This window comes from Schistocerca cancellata, chromosome 9, assembly GCF_023864275.1.
Source record: "Schistocerca cancellata isolate TAMUIC-IGC-003103 chromosome 9, iqSchCanc2.1, whole genome shotgun sequence".
NCBI classification, from domain to species: domain Eukaryota; kingdom Metazoa; phylum Arthropoda; class Insecta; order Orthoptera; family Acrididae; genus Schistocerca; species Schistocerca cancellata.
The window spans coordinates 248,985,627-249,005,737 of record NC_064634.1 but is presented as its reverse complement, the minus strand read 5'-3'; the positions used below and the strand labels follow the sequence as shown (position 1 = coordinate 249,005,737).

The 20,111-nt window shown below is 40.4% G+C and overlaps 1 protein-coding gene across 1 annotated transcript in view; it reads left to right on the top strand.

Annotated features, from left to right (window-relative positions):
- Positions 1-20,111, top strand: part of LOC126100187 (putative fatty acyl-CoA reductase CG5065) — a 149,248-nt gene that overhangs the window by 104,455 nt on the left and 24,682 nt on the right. The gene's annotated exons all lie outside the window — the stretch shown is intronic.

Below are 20,111 nucleotides of genomic sequence, written 5' to 3'. Positions count from 1 at the left end.
GATAAATATTCAAGAAATCACCCACCAGTCACAGTAACAATGGATAATGATGTTATTAATATTAGGGCCATAAGACAGCACAGTCATAACAGACTTAAATGGTTGGGTGATATAGTGCTGCAGATGAATTAAATGATACTTATACTACTGGAAGCAATAGAATAGTGAAATAGATCTACGAGAAGTTAAAAAATGTAATAATTAAAAATAGATATATTCAAACTAAGAACTATGTGTTTACACATTAGTAATATAAAACATAGCAAAAAAATTACACTGTTATCCCATAAACTTGAGAATGAGATGAGAACTTGAAATTTAATGTATTAGGTGGGTGATACAATCTTTGTTATCACCTAAAGTAATGGGCAAATTCAGCAGCTAAATTACAAACTGCTCTCCCGTATACAGACTAGCCTCACTCTTCTAAAATGTGCCACACAAATAGTCATATGTCATAGGCACTGCACATGTGTCTCAGGGCAATGCTCAATCTAGAGGATACTGAGAAGGGATTTACAAGGGCACTTCAGAAAGTAACCATTGTTCTAGTGTGTCACTAGTATGTGTTTGTGGAATGTGGCCATTGTCACATCTGCATGTTCTCTGACACATTAAGAGTCTAATTGTGAAAGTATGAATCTTGTTCTTTCATGTGGTCACTTGTTGTAACCTAAAGACATGACCACTGTAATAAAAACTCCCACAAAATATGAAGTGCAAGCAGTAATAAGAATTCTTTCAGTGCAAAAAATTTCAGCAGCTGACCTGCATTATCTACTGTGTATTGTACATGGTTCGAATATTACGAGTGGACGTGTTGTGCGGCAGTGGATCCAGTTTTTTTGAAAGTGATAAAATAAATATTCATGACATAGAGAGGAGGTTATGGCTATGTTTTTTTGGATGTCAAGGAAGTTTTGGTGGTTGAATTTATGGAGCATGGTAGGATTATCACTTCAGATGTCTACTGTGAAACTTCAAAGAAACTTAAGCAAGCCATTACAACAAACACTTGTATGCTGTAGTTTTGAGATGCAGAATTATTTTTCTATGCAAGCTTTTTATTTACAGCCAAATGGAGGTTGCCTTCCAAACTGCCTTGGATTTTACTCTTGTGGCTGGAGTGAGCCACAACACTGCCATGTTACAGACTACACCACTCACAATGTGTTGTCCTTCATTCACACTCAATTGCTCCATGTGAAGTATGATGTTGTGCCTCAACAGTGAGGTAACTGCACATAGGGGTACTTTAAACTCTGCAACAGTAGGTAGCATGCAGACACACTTGACTGTTGCATCTTCCACTTTGTTTCCCCAAATCCCAACATGTCCCGGTACCCAACAGAATTTCACCATCTGCCTTTGAAGTTGCAAGTTGATAAAGGTATTCTGAATGAAATAGTCTGGGTGCTCTGTTGACTACATGCATTGGGAGAATGGAAGCATGCACAGTAATTTCAAGCAAATAAGGAATTTTGTAGCTGAAATACATCTTTACACTCTTGTGTCTTAAATATCATATATACATATCTCTGCATCATAAATAGTGACTTTGTTTGGCAAGTGGATCTTGAGAACATGATGAAGAGAACCACAGAAAATCTACCTAAGCTTGTACCATTGTTTAGACTCACTGGTGTACAAAGTAAAATAATTGTGGAGTTCTTGTGAAATCAATTGGTAAATATGATCTGGCCAGTCTTCTTCTGGTACTCCAGTAATTCTACAATAATAACAGAATATACTACCTCCACGGGGGCAAAAATAGGGATTAGTATATCTGGTCCATAACAAGTGCGACAATGTCTTGATTTCTGAAGATACCAAAAAGCTTTGTGGCCCATGGGTACAAAAGCAATTCACAGGGAAGGTGGAATACTGGTAAACATGGGTCAGACAAGAACCTATACACCCAACAAACCATGAGGAGCTGGATGTATAATGTTGGCTCAACTGCCTCAACAAGGTGATTCACTATGGGGCAAGTTGGTTCAAATGGCTCTGAGCACTACAGGACTTAACATCTGAGGTCATCAGTCCCCTAGAACTTAGAACTTCTTAAACCTAACTAACCTAAGGACACCACAACATCCATGCCCGAGGCAGGATTCGAACCTGCGACCGTAGCAGTCGCGTGGTTCCAAACTGGAGCGCCTAGAACCGCACAGCCACCATGGCTGGCTCGGGGCTAGTACTGTAGGTTTCTGTGACTAGCCCAATCCACTCATAGTGAGTGATGTTGATGGCCCTTCAACACATAAGCTTGTTGATTGAAACATCTGTCACTCACACCTCAGAAAGAACCATATAAAAGCCTTGCACAGCAGGCAAAGTCAAAACAATGGAAATTCCAGACTAGAATAACAACAATACTATGAAAAGCATAGATTATGGTAAAATGGAAATGAGCATTTGGCATCATTGGCCGGGAGGCCCCTTATGGGACAGGTCCTGCTGCCTTGGTGCAGGTCTTATTACATTCGACGCTACATTAGGCAGCCTGTGCGCCAGATGTGGATGAAATGATGATTAAGATAACACAACACCCAGTCCGTGAGCAGAGAAAAATCCCCAACCCAGCTGGGAATTGAACCCAGGCCCGTAGGATGGCACTCCGTCATGCAGACCACTCAGCTGTTGGGGCGGACATAGATGTGGTGAGTAGCAATCTATCTGCTTCCGTAATATTGTCCTCCACAGCTGGAACAGATATAGTCTGGCCTACCCCTATGTCCTATAACTAAGGTATTTTTTGACAATGAGTGCTTTTTCATCCAGTTTTATCAAAAGGAAAACTCACTTGTGAAAATTATAAAATTATGACAGATTGGAATGGCAAGTACCTACTTTCAGGAGACAGACTTTTAGTGCTGCTGAAAGATTCATATAAAAATAGAGAAGCTGTCCTAGCTTTTACAACTGTTAACTTATCCTCAGGGAGGAAATAGGGTTACAGAGGCAAGGCAGGTTACTCAGACATCAGTTTGAGAGTCACCCATATGTTGTGGGGATGATGGGAGGCAGCTGGCAGAGAAAGAGTAGGAGGTCAAGGAGAGTACACAAGAGTGACAGAAGAATAAAATGAGAAATAAAGGTGGATTAAGAGAAAGAGAAGAGAGCATTGAAATTAGGAACTAGGGGAAACTGGAGGAAGATGTGAGGGAAAACCAGAGAGGGAGAGATGGGGACGGGAAACAGAGAAGAAAGAGGGAGGGAAAGGTGAAGGTAAAAAAGTAAGAAGTAACTAGAGAAAATTTTAAGAAAGGGACAATGTGTTGTTAACAGAGGTTAAGTAAAGGATGGTAACAGTGGGCATGGGTATGTTGGTCAGCAATTTCCCATCCTTGCAGTTCATAGAAACTATTATATCCAAGATATTAGAATATCTAAGACACTAGTATATCCAAGATGGAATCTGAATGAGACACACAACTACTTTCCTCCATAAAAAGTACTTCTCTATTTAAGAATAAATAGTGGTAAATTTAAATTTGTTTTGTTTTCTATGTTTGCTGTAATGTCTGCTTCAATTGAGCTTTTTCTGAAAAACAACTTGTGTGACTTGAAGTACTGGCTGCGTCGAAGTATGCCAGAATCTTGCATGACATGAACATTGAAAACCATATTTAAGTTTTCTTAATAGTATACATTTCATTAGATCAAGGCAGCTAATAGCTTCAGTAGATCTATTCTTACCCTAAAAGTGTAATTAGATGTTTCTAAATTGTATTTCTCAACCCATTTTATATCCTCTACTAATTAAATAAACGCAATCTAGGGCTAAATTTTCAGAGTTACAAAGCATTTAAAAACCTAACCAAACAGTTTTGGTAAAGCAAATTCTCTAAAAACAAAGAAACTGCTGACTCATTCTATTTCCATTACTGGTATATCTCTAAATCAGCAAAAAAAAAAGACAACAGCACAAAAAACTTTTAGTGTGTCAGTTTTGCTTATATTTGAAACTTAACACATGCAACAGTGGGACCATGGAATCATTCCATTCAACATTAATCACTACATGTAATAAGACACTTATCCCACTGGGAGACAAGACAATCAATTCCTGTTTTGTAGAATGCATTCAGCCACTGACGAATCAACAACCTCACTTCCTCATCTGACTGAAACCAATGTCCACACATGTCATCAGCTTGCTAAAGTAAGATCTGGGCTGTAGAGTAGTCTTTGCCCAATTGTTAGCGTGAGCATGGGCATTATTGTGTAACTGGATGATTCCATCTGACAGCATTCCAAAAGCCCAAGAGCAAACAGCAAAACCAACAGTGGAAACATCTCACATCTCCCACACCAAAGAGTGTTGTGACTTGCCGATCATTTAAAGTGCCGCCACACAGTTACACGTGTCTTCTACATGTGGCGCTGTCTGCCAGCCATGCAGCAGCTGCACCACCTAAACGGCCAGCCAGCCAGCAGCCACTAGACTTGAAATCAGTGCTCATTTGAATGTTACGGTGTTCACATGTCTTGCTTTGTCCACTTGCTCAGTGACTTACATATGTTGTGTCGTTTTGAAATATATGTGTTCAACTTGATGTTATAACAAATGGGGACAAGGTAGTGGATTTTTCCTTTTCATCATTGACCCATAGGTTTCCATGGCTACTTTAGAGCAACTATTGCCAGGTCTCATTGAACAGCAAATGTTTCTCACATCAACGATTCACGATTTCGGCGCGGCATCCAATGCGGGCCATTTCTCGTCGTTGTCTCTACCTCCTTTTCCTCCTTACTATGAGATGATAGAAGACTGGTCTGATTATGAAAAATGTCTTCGACATCACTTCTTGGCATTTCATGTCACGAATGAACAAACATGTAAGTCTCTGTTCCTATCATGGATTTCACCTCAAATGTATCAATTGTTGTCACAATTGGCTCCTTTGGAAGATCCTGTGTCTTTGTCCTTTGCTGAAATGTATATATTGTGCGAAATGTATATTTTCATAAGCAAATGCATGTGGTAGCCTCTCGTGTTGCCTTTTATTGTTGTCAAAAACAACCGAATCAATCCTATCGCGCTTGGGCTGCTGAGCTTCACGGCCTCAGTCGAAAGTGTCAATTTGTTACTGATGTTCACAAAGAATCCTACGCAGATTCCATGGTACGGGATGCTACTACCCGGTCGGCACCCGACAAAGAAGTGAGGCAATGTGCCCTTCAGTTGGCAAATCCGACTCTAGATGAAATCCTCTCTATCGCGCAGTCTTTTGAAATTTCTCACACCACTGGAGCACAAATAGTGGTGTGGGGTGACGTCGGGGACATACAACCTCTGTGCGCTGTTGACGATGCATGCAGCATGTCCCTGCCAGCCGACGTGGCCGTAGTATGCTCCCACATGCAGCCTTGGCCTAACCATAAACAACCCTCTCAGAAACTGCAGCAAAACGCCCAGCAACTTCCACACCAGGGAAATTTCCAAAGTATTTAAAGCAGGCAAGAGTTATACCTCTCCCAATTAAAAGTAATGGAGAAGACATAGAAAATTACTGGCCAATTTACCTGCTATCACTATTTTCAAAAATAACAGAATCAGTTATGAGTTACTTCAATAAATACAAACCTTTTAAGTGATTCACAGTTTGGTTTCGAAGGTGCAGAAATACAGAATCAGTCATAGAATTCACAAAAGTGTTACTTTATGATCCTGAGAAAGACAAATGTATCACAGGCATATTTTTATATCTTCCTGAGGCTTTTGATACTGTTGTCCATGACATTCTATCAGAAAAGCTGATATAATGCTGCTGCCAGGCTTTTAGCTAAAATAATAAGAAATAGTGAAAAAGCTACCATGAAGCATTGCATTAACAGCCACAGACCTGTAGCTGCAAGTGTGGTGGCCTGTGTATCACAATAATACACACATAAGGGGATTGAAAGATGAGGCTAGTCATGCTCACCAGAAACCTGCACCACACAGCAGTAATGATTGTAGCAGGTGGGGTGATGTCACCACACTAGGGTAAGTCTCTTGTTACAGGCGTTGTGACTAGGGGCACAGATTTAGCAAAACAAATGCTTCTTGGAGTGATATAAATATGTCTAGATTTTGAGGCAGAGGCCATTCCCTCATCATCAGAGTCCAGCAGCACCACCATGATGCCAAGAGTCATGCCAAGCAGCATGATGGCTGGGCATGGCTAGCAGTAGTATGGGTTCAAGACCAGGCTGTGCCTGCTGCCACCAGTGTTAAGTTCATCAGGGGACGTGATGCCATAGCCCTATCAATGTGCTATCCATGCCTGCTGCCACTGTACTGAGTTCCTTGTGGGAATTAGTACCTTAGCACCAGCCACCCTCTGACTCCTGCCAGAGGGCAGCAAGCCGAAGCCCACCCACAGCCATCTCTGTGTGCTACAGCGCTAAATGCAAGCAGAGCCAAGGGCCCACCAAGGCTCTGTGCTACTGAGGGAAGTATAACGTTGCTGACATCACAGCTGTGGCCTCCAGGGGCCACTGGCCTGCAACCAGCCTTCTTTCAGCATCACAGGCTGCCTATATGGCATCCAGGGTAGAAGCCACCATCAATACATTAGCACTGGCTGAGGAAAACAGAATGAGGTGTGTTTGCCTCACTGAGTTGTGACACATCATGTGTAGAAATTAAATAAATGCATTCTTTGCTGTTAACAGTGTTTCCATTGGGCCTGCTGGCCTGTCACAACCAGTCACTCATGCGCCCCACCCCCTGAGTGCAACACCATTCTACAGAGTGATGTCAGGGGTGCAGATTTCACCAGAATCAACAGCAAACATTCCTTCTCCCACAGCATAATGTCCAAGTGATAGCGTGCATTATCATTGTTTATGGTGAGTGAGACATTGTTGCTCTTATGTGGTGCCAGCCATGGGGTCAAAATTTATGGGGCACGATTATAGAAGGGTTACCTTTGTAAAACCTGAGGTACCAGTGGATATGTCGCAACTCAGTGGTAATGCTAGACAGGAATGGTTGGTGCCTATATGTTGTACTCAGCACAATTTACCTTAGCATCCTGCCCTTTGTGCTGAATCTGTAGCAGTGATTTGTTTGACATATAATCATTTTAGACCCACAGCTAGACAATGTGGAGAGTCCAGGTGGCTCATCATAAGGCATAAGAAGTAGGTTGATTATACAAGCAGCTGCAGAGTGTTCTATCTATGTTACTCTTGAATTACTGTTTTTGTGGTTTTTTATTTATTATTTCTGAGTCATAAAAATAAGTAGCGATGAGACTGTGGTGAAATATGACACAGTGGATGTCACCAAAGATGAGGCTATATAGTCATTAGTGAATCAGTTAGCTCAATTAAGGGCAGCTGAATATAGCAGTGAAAGACGAGGAGATAGAATTGTTGAGGTCACAGACTTCAGGAGTGGATCTGGCTGTTGTCAACCTTGTTTCTCCCTTTTCTGGTATGTTGTCTGAGGATGTGTTAGTGTTTGATGAGCATCTCAAGTTGACAGGTGATAGGAGTTGGTCAGATAAACAGTTATTGCAGATTGCTAGGGTATGTTTAATGGGAGAGCTGAAGTTGTTAATATGGTGCACAGAAGTGTTACGCAATGCAGAAACCTTTGACCAGTTGAGACAGGGATTGGAGCAGAGATATAGGAAACAAAATAGCGCACAGGGTGTCTAAAAGGCTTAACGACATAGCAGAGGACTTTGCACATAGAATTAGTAAGTTGTATGTTCCCACTTAATCATAGCTAACATTTGGTTCAAGAATCATGAAAGAAGGTTGTATACATGGAGGAGGCCTGGAGACACTGGAAGGTTTCAGATAAATTATATAATGGTAAAACAGAGATTTAGGAATTTTAAGACATTTACAAGGGCAGATGTGAAGTCTGACCACAATCTATTGGTTATGAACTGTAGATTAAAACTGAAGAAATTGTAAAAAGGTGGGAATTTAAGGAGATGGGGCCTGGATAAACTGAAAGAACCATAGGTTATAGAGAGTTTCAGAGAGAACATTAGGGAACGATTGACAAGAATGGGGGAAAGAAATACAGTAGAAGAAGAATGGGTAGCTTTGAGAGATGAAATAGTGAAGGCAGCAGAGGATCAAGTAGGTACAAAGACGAGAGCTAGTAAAAATCCTTGGGTAACAGAAATATTGAATTTAATTGATGAAAGGAGAAAATATAAAAATGCAGTAAATGAAACAGGGAAAAAGGAATACCAACGTCTCAAAAATGAGATTGACAGGAAGTGCAAAATGACTAAGCTGGGATGGCTAGAGGACAAATGTAAGGACATAGAGGCATGTATCACTTGGGGTAAGATAGGTTACTGCCTACAGGAAAATTAAAGAGACCTTTGGAGGAAAGAGAACCACTTGTATGAATATCAAGAGCTCAGATAGAAACCCAGTTCTAAGCAAAGAAGGGAAAGCACAAAGGTGAAAGGAGTATATAGAGGGTCTATACAAGGAAGATGTACTTGAGGACAATATTATGGATATGGAAGAGGACATAGATGAAGATGAAATGGGAGATACAATACCGTGTGAAGAGTTTGACAGAGCACTGAAAGATCTAAGTTGAAACAGGGCCCCCGGAGTAAACAACATTCCATTAGAACTACTGATAGCCTTGGGAGAGCCAGCCCTGACAAAACACTATCATCTGGTGAGCAAGATGTATCTGGCAGGCTAAATACCCTCAGACTTCAAGAAGAATATAATAATTCCAATCCCAAAGAAAGCAGGTGTTGACAGATGTGAAAATTACCGAACTATCAGTTTAATAAGTAACAGCTGCAAAATACTAACACGAATTCTTTCCAGACAGCTGGGAAAACTGGTAGAAGCTGACCTTGGAGAAGATCAGTTTGGATTCCATAGAAATGTTGGAACACGTGAGGCAACACTGACTCTATGCCTCAAATTAGAAGATAGATTAAGGAAAGGCAAACCTACATTTCTAGCATTTGTAGACTTAGAGAAAGCTTTTGACAATGTTGACTGGAATACTCTCTTCCAAATTCTGAAGGTGGCAGGGGTCCAATACAGGGAGCGAAAGGCTAGTTATAATTTGTACAGAAACCACATGGCTTTTATAAGAGTTGAGGGGCATGAAAGGGAAGCAGAGGTTGGGAAGGGAGTGAGACAGGGTTGTAGCCTACCCCCAATGTTACTCAATCTGTATATTGAGCAAGCAGTAAAGGAAACAAAAGAAAAATTTGAAGTAGGAATTAAAATCCATGGAGAAGAAATAAAAACTTTGAGGATTGCCAATGACATCGTAATTCTGTCAGAGACAGCAAAGGTGCAGTTGAATGGAATTGACAGTGTCTTGAAGGGAGGATATAAGATGAACATCAACAAAAGCAATATGAGGATAATGGAATGTAGTCAAATTAAGCTGGGTGATTCTGAGGGAATTGGATTAGGTAATGAGACACTCACAGTAGTAGATGAGTTTTGATATTTGGGTAGCAAAATAACTAATGATGGTTGAAGTAGAGAGGATATAAAATGTAGACTGGTTATGGCATGGAAAGCGTTTCTGAAGAAGAGAAATTTGTTATCATTGAGTATAGATTTACATATCAGGAAGTATTTTCTGAAAGTATTTGTATGAAGTGTAGCCATGTATGGAAGTGAAACATGGACAACAAGTAGTTTAGACAAGAAGAAAATAGAAGCTTTCAAAATGTGGTGCTACAGAAGAATGCGTGAGATTAGATGGGTAGATCACATAACTGATGAGGAGGTACTGAATAGAATAGGTGAGGAGAGAAATTTGTGGCACAGCTTGACTAGAAGAAGGGTTTGGTTTGTAGGACATGTTCTGAGGCATCAAGGGATCACCAGTTTAGTATTGGAGGGCAATGTGGAGGCTAAAAATCATAGAGGGAGACCAAGAGATGAATACACTAAGCAGATTCAGAAGGTTTTAGGTTGCAGTAGGTACTGGGAGATGAAGTAGCTTGCACAGGTTAGAGTAGCATGCAGAGCTGCATCAAACTAGTCTCTGGACTGAAGACCACAATAAAAACAACATCATGTTCACACTTATGAATTGTCTAAAGAGTGAGGAGGTGAACAAAATGGTATGACAGGAGGCTGAGCACTAGAGGTTTAGCACCAGAAATGTTGAGGAGGGTGTGCACTGGGATTCCCAAAGATCTCCATGCACGGGTTAGATTAGCATTGGAGTATGAGGAAATCAGAAGGTCAACAGGGGTAAGGGATCCGACACAATTGAGGGCTTATGCGGCATATGCAAAGACAATACTACCAGCCACAAAGGAGTGATGGGGATAGCATGGGTTACCAACAGTTCAATGAGCTTAGGCTACCAACAATTCATTGAGTCAGAAGTAGGGGGTAGCGGAGGTCATTGATTGGGATGTTGCAGTAATGGAAAAGGTGGTTTGTACAGTAGGAAATGTACATTAAACTTAGAGCTGCCTACAGGAGTTCCCAGTGAAAATAATTTCAGTGAAAACAAATGGAGAAGCAGAATACGCCATAATTGGTACGATAAATGGTAGGGAGTATAAAGAGTTGTCGGACACAGGAATGCATGTGTTACCAGTCTCAAGAGAGTTAATAGGTAGGAGGCATTCGAACCCAACATGTTACAAGTTGTGTATGAGCACTGGGATCAGTAATAATGAATTTCTCATTTCAGATAATCTAATTTAGGCAATGTATGGAAGTGGTGCTTCATGTAAGCAAGGACTACAGCATGATCCTAGCATTAGGCTTTTTGCATCAACATCATGCCACAATCGACTTTTGATGATGTGTAGTGGAGTTTAGCAGGATAACATTCCAGCTAGGGGAAGCTGTTGTCAATGTTAATCTGTCATGAGGAGCATCTAATGCACAACACAATCCAGTTAAACTGCGAGCAATGACATTAAGGCTTAATTCACGTGACTGTCTGTCAAGTAGCATGTCAGGCTCCACATTCACCCATAGTGATGGGTGAATGTGGAGCCTGACATACCAGTTAATATATTATGAGTAGTGGAACTGCTGGGAGATGGTGAAGTGTTCCATACTGTGTGTTGTTTGGTGAAACATAGTATTATATGCATAGAAGAGAGGATTGGAGGCAAGGCAGTACCTGTCAATGCAGACAATTTTTCATGCTTAGGAAGTTAAGTCACTGAAAGGAATATTGTTGGTCACAATAGAGAATCCAAACGTGAAAGATTGTCAAAAAGGAGATCTAAGCTGTAGGAGGGCACAGGATGCTGCTAGCATTGCATTTCATGAAGTAGCTCATGGGTGGGGTGGGGGGTTGCAGGAATTGTAATCATGGTGAAGAAGACTATGGATGGCTTGAAAAAGTATCACTTTTGTTACAATTACTGTGATTTGAACAGTATGACTATGACATATGCCTACCCAATTGCAAATAGTGCAGAAACAGTAGATAATGTAGGGTAATGCCAGTACTTAACAATAAACTGGAAGTGTGGATACCATAACTTAGAAGTTGCTCCACAGGGTAGATTGAAAATGGGAGTTTCAACACCTTTGGGGCACTATCAATATAGAGGGATGTATTTTGGGTTAAAAAAAAAACACACCAGCAACATTCCAAAGGTTACTGGATGGGGTGGTTAAAGTATTAAAGCCATGCCAGTGTCTGGTGTATATCAGTGACATAATAGTCCTTACAAAGAAAATCCAGGAGCATAGGCAAAGACTGAAGGAAGTGTTCAAGAGGTTACAAGCAGCTTATTCAGTGCTCAAGTACTGGAAAATATCATTTTGAGCTGAAAGAAGTCCATTATTTAGGCCATATCATTAATAAGGATGGTGTGAGAGCTGAGCCTAGATTAATACAGACAGTGCAAGATTTTATGGTACCAGGAAGAACCAAGGAGTTGCAATCTTTTCTGGCTCTCACAAATCATTATAGACAGATTGTGAAGGGATTTGCAGGTATAGCAAAACCACTTTTCAGTAATTGAAAACGTATATTAAGTTTGTGTGGTTGAAGAAAATGCCAAGAAGTGCTTGTCAAATTGAAAAAGAAGTTAATGTTCAGTCTGGTGTTAGTGTTTCTAGACTTTCAGAAGGAGTTCATATTATCACTTGATGTGTCAAACCATGATCTTAGGCATGTCTTAAGTTAGGACTGGGCAGAAAGGAGGCAGGAGTGAGTTCATGAGGGAAGCAAGGAGAAAGATTCAGTGAGCAAATACAAAGTCACTGGAGAACAAGAAGATGAAGTGAAGCTGGTGAGAAAGTTACAACAGTACAAAGTAGGGTAATGGGTGGTGTTATCAAGTCCATATACTTTGAAGGGGAAAACAAAGAAGTCTGTTAACACAGTACCAGGGCCCATACCATGTGATTGTGATCACTTCAACAGTAAATGTAAAGTTGCAGTTGTCAACAAGTATAACATTCGTGCATGTTGGGCATCTACAACTATTCAAGGTTGCACCAGAAGTGATTCCACAAGAGATGGGAATGAGAGTGAGGAAAGAGATAGAGAAGAAGAAATGAAGGAATAAATAACAGGAGGAGGACGTCTAGATACCTTATGCTTGATATGTATTGAGGCCATGGAAGTAGTCAATATGTATTGTGCTTTTGTATTTTTAGGTATGTTTTTCTCTCTCATGTATAGTATGGGTTGTTAATGTTATTTTAGTTAAGATTGTATGTTTTGTTGGGATAGGATTTATCTGTAGTGTACAGAGATGTGCTCTCAGAGATAGCAGCCTTCTGAGGGATGGTAGGTGACAATGGTCCCTGCCCTCATGTTTCCATTTGGAAAAGGGCCAGACAAGAATAATGATAGTTTTGGCAGTACTATACCTCTTTGCTAGAGGCAGAGTGAGGGCACTGCAAGACCGTCACCTGGATGGTGGAGTTGTATTTTCCAGACAAAAAGGCAATGTTATCCAGTCACAGATGGTCAAAGAGTTTAGTTTTTAATGTTTGGGAGTTATGGAATGAGGTAAACAGACTTGAAAAGCTGTTTTCAGGGGTGTAACAATTAACAAATAGTAACAGGCTGCTTAGAGATTTTGCCAAGAAACACAGGAAGCTACTCACAGCACATGTATGATTAACAGAGGTAATCAGAGTACTACCAGCAATCGGCACATCACATGAACGCAGTAGGGTAAAAGAGGGATGGACAGATGTGTGTGTGTGGGGGGGGGGGGGGGGGGGTAGAATTTTGAAGATCATATCTGGGACAGCAGATGCAAGTGATGGGAGCAAATTTAATGAAATTGCGGAAGCCATGAAGGGGTTAGCGGAGGCAAATAGACTAACAATGTAGTGGCATTACATGCAGACCATGAGTCTGAAAGTGTTGTGTTGAACAACACATGCATATTTCGGCAACTTACCAGGGAAGTTGTGGATTATGTCAGAACCTCACCTAGTGCTCTGAACTGAGATTTGGAAACTGTACAAGCACTGATCCAGCTACTGGTTGTGAGGATAATTCTGACAACATTATTGTAATCTCTATGGGTAGTATTTGGGATGCAACAGTAAAACTGACAAGCTTGCCGGAGGAAGGCCATCAGGCACTTCACTGATACTTGTGTCTGGTATTGCTGTTACCGGAGCAGTATTTGAGGGGTTTTAGGGTGGTACAAGGGGCATTATCATGAGAATTACAGATAGTAGCAAACTAGGTAGCCAGAAATTGTTATTCTACAACCATAGTGCAACAGTGGAAGCGACAATGTATAATGCATGTTTATACATAAAAATGAGAATACCGGAAGTGAGCAAGCATGAATTATTGAAACGTTACATGGTGCACACCCATCCAGCAAAAGTAGCAACTGTGGGAAAGTTTGTGCAAGTGAAAGAATAGGGGGTGTTGCTAATGTCAGAAGGTGGGGATCAAAACGTGGTAATGACCAAAGGTGAGCACTAGCAGTGCCAGAGCAGGATGGTCACCCATGCCCATTGTGTGAAGTTACAATGGGTGGAAGTGCATGTATCATGCAGTTGTTCAGAGGTGGAGCTGAAGGACCTCCATGTCAGAAAGAGGTGATAGAATCAAAGTCATATTTTCAGAAAACAGGGTTCATTGGATATATTCAGTATACGACAACATAGTAGTGTTATTAATTGCTGTGAGCAGGGAAAACACATGAGAACGTGACATTTAAAGTTAGAAGGTATTGTGTTGTTGATTAGTGGGACTAAATGTGGTGTTAAAGGATATATGTTTCATTTACCAGCTCTTACAATGGCACTTACTCTCATGAGTGTAACACAGCCACAGCTGTACTAGCCAGACAAACCTCTGGAGTTGTCCAGACATAACCTTATCTTCCTTAACAATACTTTTAAAGTCAGTGTGGACCATCATTGAGTCAGAGGATAACTACAAAAGAGGGGCAAATCACAGAAGAAAAGTTGTTGCAGCATGTAAGGCAACATAGGTATGGTAGACATTAAGTAACTATGACGTTGAGTATCCCAATTCTTAGTGACATAGTGATTTTGATTTTGCTTGGCTTAGCCTTTACATAGATGAGACAATCAGTCTTTCAAAGACCTTATCCAATTCAAGTTCCTGTGCACCAAATTCCTCAAGCAAGGACTGGAGAATATATAGTTAGGTTCAGGATTAATATAGCAACTATGTTGTAAATAGGAATAACTGGTCTAATAGTAATTGTATTTATCTATAGATTAAGGGGGAAGTAATTTTAGCATGAAACATGACTGAAATAAGATCGAATGGGCCAGGTCTTCTTTGTGGAGGAGATCAGTGTAATGCTGCTACACAGCTTTTAGCTAAAATAATGAGAAGTATTGAGAAGGCCACTATGGAGCATTATATTAACAGCCACAGGCCTGTAACTACAAGTGTGATGATATGTGGGTCATAATAACATACATGTAAGGTGATTGTGAAACAAGGCTAGCTGCACTCATCAGAAAATTGCACTACACAGCTGTAATCACTGTAGCAGGTGGGTCAATGCCACCATACAAGTGCAAGTCCCTTGTTTCCCTTTTTATAGGCGAAGTGACTAGAGGGCAGGTTTTAGCGAAACAAATGCACCTTGGAGCAATATGAATATGTATAGATTTTGAAGCAGAAGACATTGTCTCATCACTGGAGTCCAGCAGCGCTAGCACTATGCTAAGGCTCTTGCCAGGCTGCAAGACAACTGAGTATTCCTGGCAGCAGCCATGGGTTTGAGACCAGGCTGTGCCTGCTGCCATTGGCACTAATGTTCCTCTTGGAACTTGGTACAATAGCCCTGCCAACCTGCCCTCTGTGCCCACTGCTGCCATCACTGAGCTCCTGTCCACTTCCTACCAGAGGGCAGCGTGTCAAAGCTCATGCACGCTGTCTCCCTGTGCCGCTGCAGTAAACCTGCGTGCAGAGCTGAGGGGCCCCCAGGGCACTGTGCTGTGGATGGAAGTGTGACATCATTTATGTCACAGCCTCTAGAAGCTGCCAGCTTGCCGTGGTCTTACGTCAGCATTGCAGGGTGCCTAAACAGCATTCAGAGCAAAAGGAACCACTCATGTCAGCATCAGCCAGGTACAAAGAGTGAGGCATATTTGCCTTACTGAGACATGATATGCCATGTACTGGAATGAAATATATTCCTTTTTTACTGTCAACAGTGTTTCCATTGGGCCTACTGGTCTATCACACTACTTACTCACCCCTGAGTACAACAGCATTACTAATAAGAGGGATACCTAATGACTGGCTCCAATCATGCCTAGCAGGTAGCATATAAAGAGTAGAGGTAGCATATACTCCACGTAAGTCCAAAGTTTTAGTAAAAGAGCCAAAGTGTTTTATTATAGTTGTACCTTGGGTTATCATTTTAACCCAGTACTGTCCTTGAAATACATCAATGACTGCACCACTAGTGTTGGTCCTTCTCTTTGCTGATGACAGAAATATTATAGTCACTGAGAAAATTTGAACACACTTTTCAAACTATGGGAAAATACAATAAGAATAATAAGCAAGAATGGTAGATAAGCTCATTGTAAAGATATGTTCAAAACACTGGGGATTTTTTAGTACACCATCTAAGTACATTTGCCCATCAGTTGTAAATGTAAAAAATAACTGATAATTACTGCAGAAACAGCTCTGTTCATGACTATGGAACAAAATCTAGACTGAATTTACATTAACCAAGAAAGAGTAAACATAAATCTCAAAACAGCATTTCCTACCACGGAATAAAACTGTACAATAAATTACCAAAGGAGATTAAAGAAATTGCTAAAACAAACTTAATTAAGAAGTACATGTTATGGCAAACATTCTGAACACTATAGAATTACTTAGATAGCACAGAGTAGGTATTTAGCCAAAAAGTAACATAAATAATAATGATAATAAAGTATCAAACATTCCATGTTAACACCTTAACACTATATTCTCCCCTTCTTTGTTTCCTTTCACACCCAAAGCTAGGCAGTATATGATAGTAATGCAGGGTTGCCACAGGTTCTGGAAATCAGGGAAAGCAGGGAATATCAGGGAATTTAAGACACATGAGGGAAATCAGGGAAATATCAAGGAAATTTGAAAAACACTGGAAAAATCTAATTTTTTGCCTCAGTAGATAAAATTGTTTGTTTGCTGAGATGTCAAACATTGTTGCTGGTTGGGTGCAGCTGAGTACGTGCACTGGTTCCCTAAGCCCTCATTCCTACTGCTTCTCTAATGTGGTGGCTGTTGGCTTCATGTCCATCTTGTATATGATGATGCATTCACTAGTATGTAGTAGCTTGTATGGATTCCTGTTTTCTTATTCATTATTAGACCTATTCCCATATTACCTTTGTTTGATTTTGCATTGATAAATGTATAAAGACCAGACCACAAGTCCTATTTTTCTTGCCACCGAACTTCACTAATTCCCATTATATCTAACCTCAATGTATCCATTTCCTTTACTAAATTATCTAACCTGCCTACCTAGTTAAGGGATCTAACATTCCACACTCCAACCCATGGAATGCCATTTTTTCCTGATGCTTGACAATGCCATGCATAATTAATCTATATTTCAGAGGCAGCTATATCTCTAATAATTCCTACCATCTGTTAGGCATTGGTTTAAAGATTATGCAAAGGCAAATCTTTTTGCAAATAACATTTAAGTATATATTTTACTGTATACTGAAATTCTTACATTACATTGAAATAAAAAATCATATCATCTTCATTATCAACAACTACAGTTATGAAACTTACTGGGACATTAAAACTGTGTACCAGACTGAGACTCGAACTCAGGACCTTTGTCTTTCACGGGCAACTGCTCTACCATCTGAGCAACCCAGGCACAATTCACACCCCATCCTCACAGCCATACTTTTGCCAGTACCTCGTCTCCTACCTTCCAAACTTTACAGAAACTCTCCTGTGAAACATCCCCCAGGCTGTTGTTAAGCCAGGTCTCCACAACATCCTTTCTTTCAAGAGTGCTAGTTCTGCAAGGTTTGCAGAACAGCTTCTGTAAGGTTTGGAAGGTAGGAGGTGAGGTACTGACAGAAGTAGGGCTGTGAGGATGGGGTGTGAGTTGTGCTTGGGTAGCTTAGATGGTAGAGCACTTGGTCGCGAAATCAAAGGTCCTGAGTTTGAGTCTCGGTCTGGCACACAGTTTTAATCTGCCAGGAAGTTTTATATCAGCACACACTCCACTGCAGAGAGAAAATCTCATTCTGCTAACTACAGTTATACTTAGGTACTTGCTCCATTGATGCAAATTCATGATAACTATTATGATATGGAATGTGCCAATAGAACAAACATAGAACATTTATATAAAATCAAATAAAAAGTTTAAAAAAGTTATATGGCTGCATGCTAGTCATTCACAAGTATTTTTAAAAACTGATTATTGCTGCTCAAAACTTTCTCAATGGTATAGAAGGAGTTGCTGAGGAGAAACCTCTGTAATCTCTGTGGGGCAGTCAAATGAAAATGAGACAGATATAAAAAAGTGAGTAAACTGTTTATTATTTCAAAAGTAATCACCATATCTCTTAGTACATTTGTATGACTGTGAGACAAGCTAGTCATTGCCTTCACGGAAAAATGTTTGCGGTTGCCTATGGAACTTCTTCATCCAAAGCAAACTGACAGTCTTGAATGTCTTTCTTCAGGGTTCAAAAAGATGGAAATTGCATGGGGAGTGATTGGGAATATATGGAGGATGTATTAGGATTTCCCAGCAAAACTTCTCCTATGTTCTTGACACAACCTTGGCAACATGATGTCCCACCCACTTTTACTCTCAAACTTAGATGGGTTGTTGATACTAAATTTTTTAAGTGAATAAATGTTCTGTGAGGCAGTGGTTAATATTCACAACTTCTTAAAGAGATACCTGCAAGACACATGTGTTAAGTCCACACAGAATTGTAACTACTTTCTTTTGTACAGTGAATAGTTTTTGCCTAAGCACCAGTATGAGACTTTGCATCTATCTGAATGAGTCCTCTCAGCTTCATGCTTTATCAATTTGCAACAGACTTAATTCAGGGCTGGTCTTGGTGGCACAGAACCTCCAGAAAAACCAAATCCATGCACTCAGTAGCTGCTCTTATTTTATCCAGGTCACCATTAACACTGTATTTATTCATTTTTAGTCATGTTGTTTCCATCTCTCATGTCAATACCTGATCATCTTTGTTGAAATACATACACATTTTTCATAAATATTCTGTTACCTGGCTATCACTAATGCTTGGTTTCATGAAACTTGTGGCCTGGTCCTCTGCACCTAATTTTTCCTGTACATGCTGGCCTATACTCCTCCCATGACTGCTACCAAGTAGCAGTTCCAGTGTCCTTGTAATACTAAGCCATTTGATGGATTCTGTCATCCATAAATTTTTGGCAGTGGCTGATCACCCACACAGCAGTGATCATACCCATATCTGGAGTGTTATATAAATTCAGAGGCAGGATGATGTATGACAAGTATGGAGCCTATGTGGCTTGATAGGTTGAATGGCCATGTGGCCCATCTGGATGATGATGATGAAGAGAGCCATGTATATCATGAAGGAAGCACAACATGAATCTTAAAGAAACTTATTTTGTATTCACTATACCTAACACACACACACATTACAAAAATGTACCTATATGTGTTCCACATGTCCTCCTAAACTACTGGACCAATTTCAACCAAGCTTGATACAAATATCACTTACTGTTTGGAAAGAATTGCTGAAGAAGTGTAGCCCATAATGGGCAAATACCCACACTTTATTCATCCAGTATTTGAGAATAAGAGCACTGAGTGACTTGCAAGAAACTTTACACAAAATTTTAAACCTTTAGAAAACTTTTTCTTGCTGATAACCCCCGCAAAATGATGAAAGGAAAAAAGTTAATCACTTACTAATGCTGCAGCAGGCATAACATTTTAATTCACTAATTTATTACTTCTTTACTACTAACCATATTTGTGACACATTTCGCAGACAGAATCCACATAAGCTGCTGAATGGACTTACAAAATTGTATCATTGTACAGAAAATTGTTCAGGAGAGATGACATCATAAACATGGAGATGCGTAAAACACTGTCACATCTTCCAAACTATTTTAATTTATTACTTCTTAACTACGAATTCTATGTGCAACAAATTTTGCAGATGCTATCCACATATACCACTAGGTGTACCTGCAAAATTGTATCACTGTACAACACATAGTTCACCATGACTGAGCTGGGTGCAAACAAAACTGTAGAGCAAAATTTGCTAGAAATACAGATATGCATGAAATGTGTTAAATATATGATAAATATATGTGCCAGGTGCATATGCAGACAAAGACATGGGCAAAAAACTCCTCCTAAACCCCTGGATTGATTTCTGCCAAACTTGGTACAATGTTCCTTACTATCTGCAAAGAAATACTGTGGTGTAAGAACCAGCAACCTCCTATCAGGGTAGGGGTGATAATGTGGAGAGAGAAGGGGGGGAGAGGAGATCGATGAACAGAGAGGGGGAAGGAGTAGATGGACACATATAGGGAGGGAAGCAGGAAGTGGACAGAGAAAGGGAGAGGGAGAAATGGACAGAGAAAGGAAAGAGGAGGAGATGGACAGAGAGGGGGAGGAGAA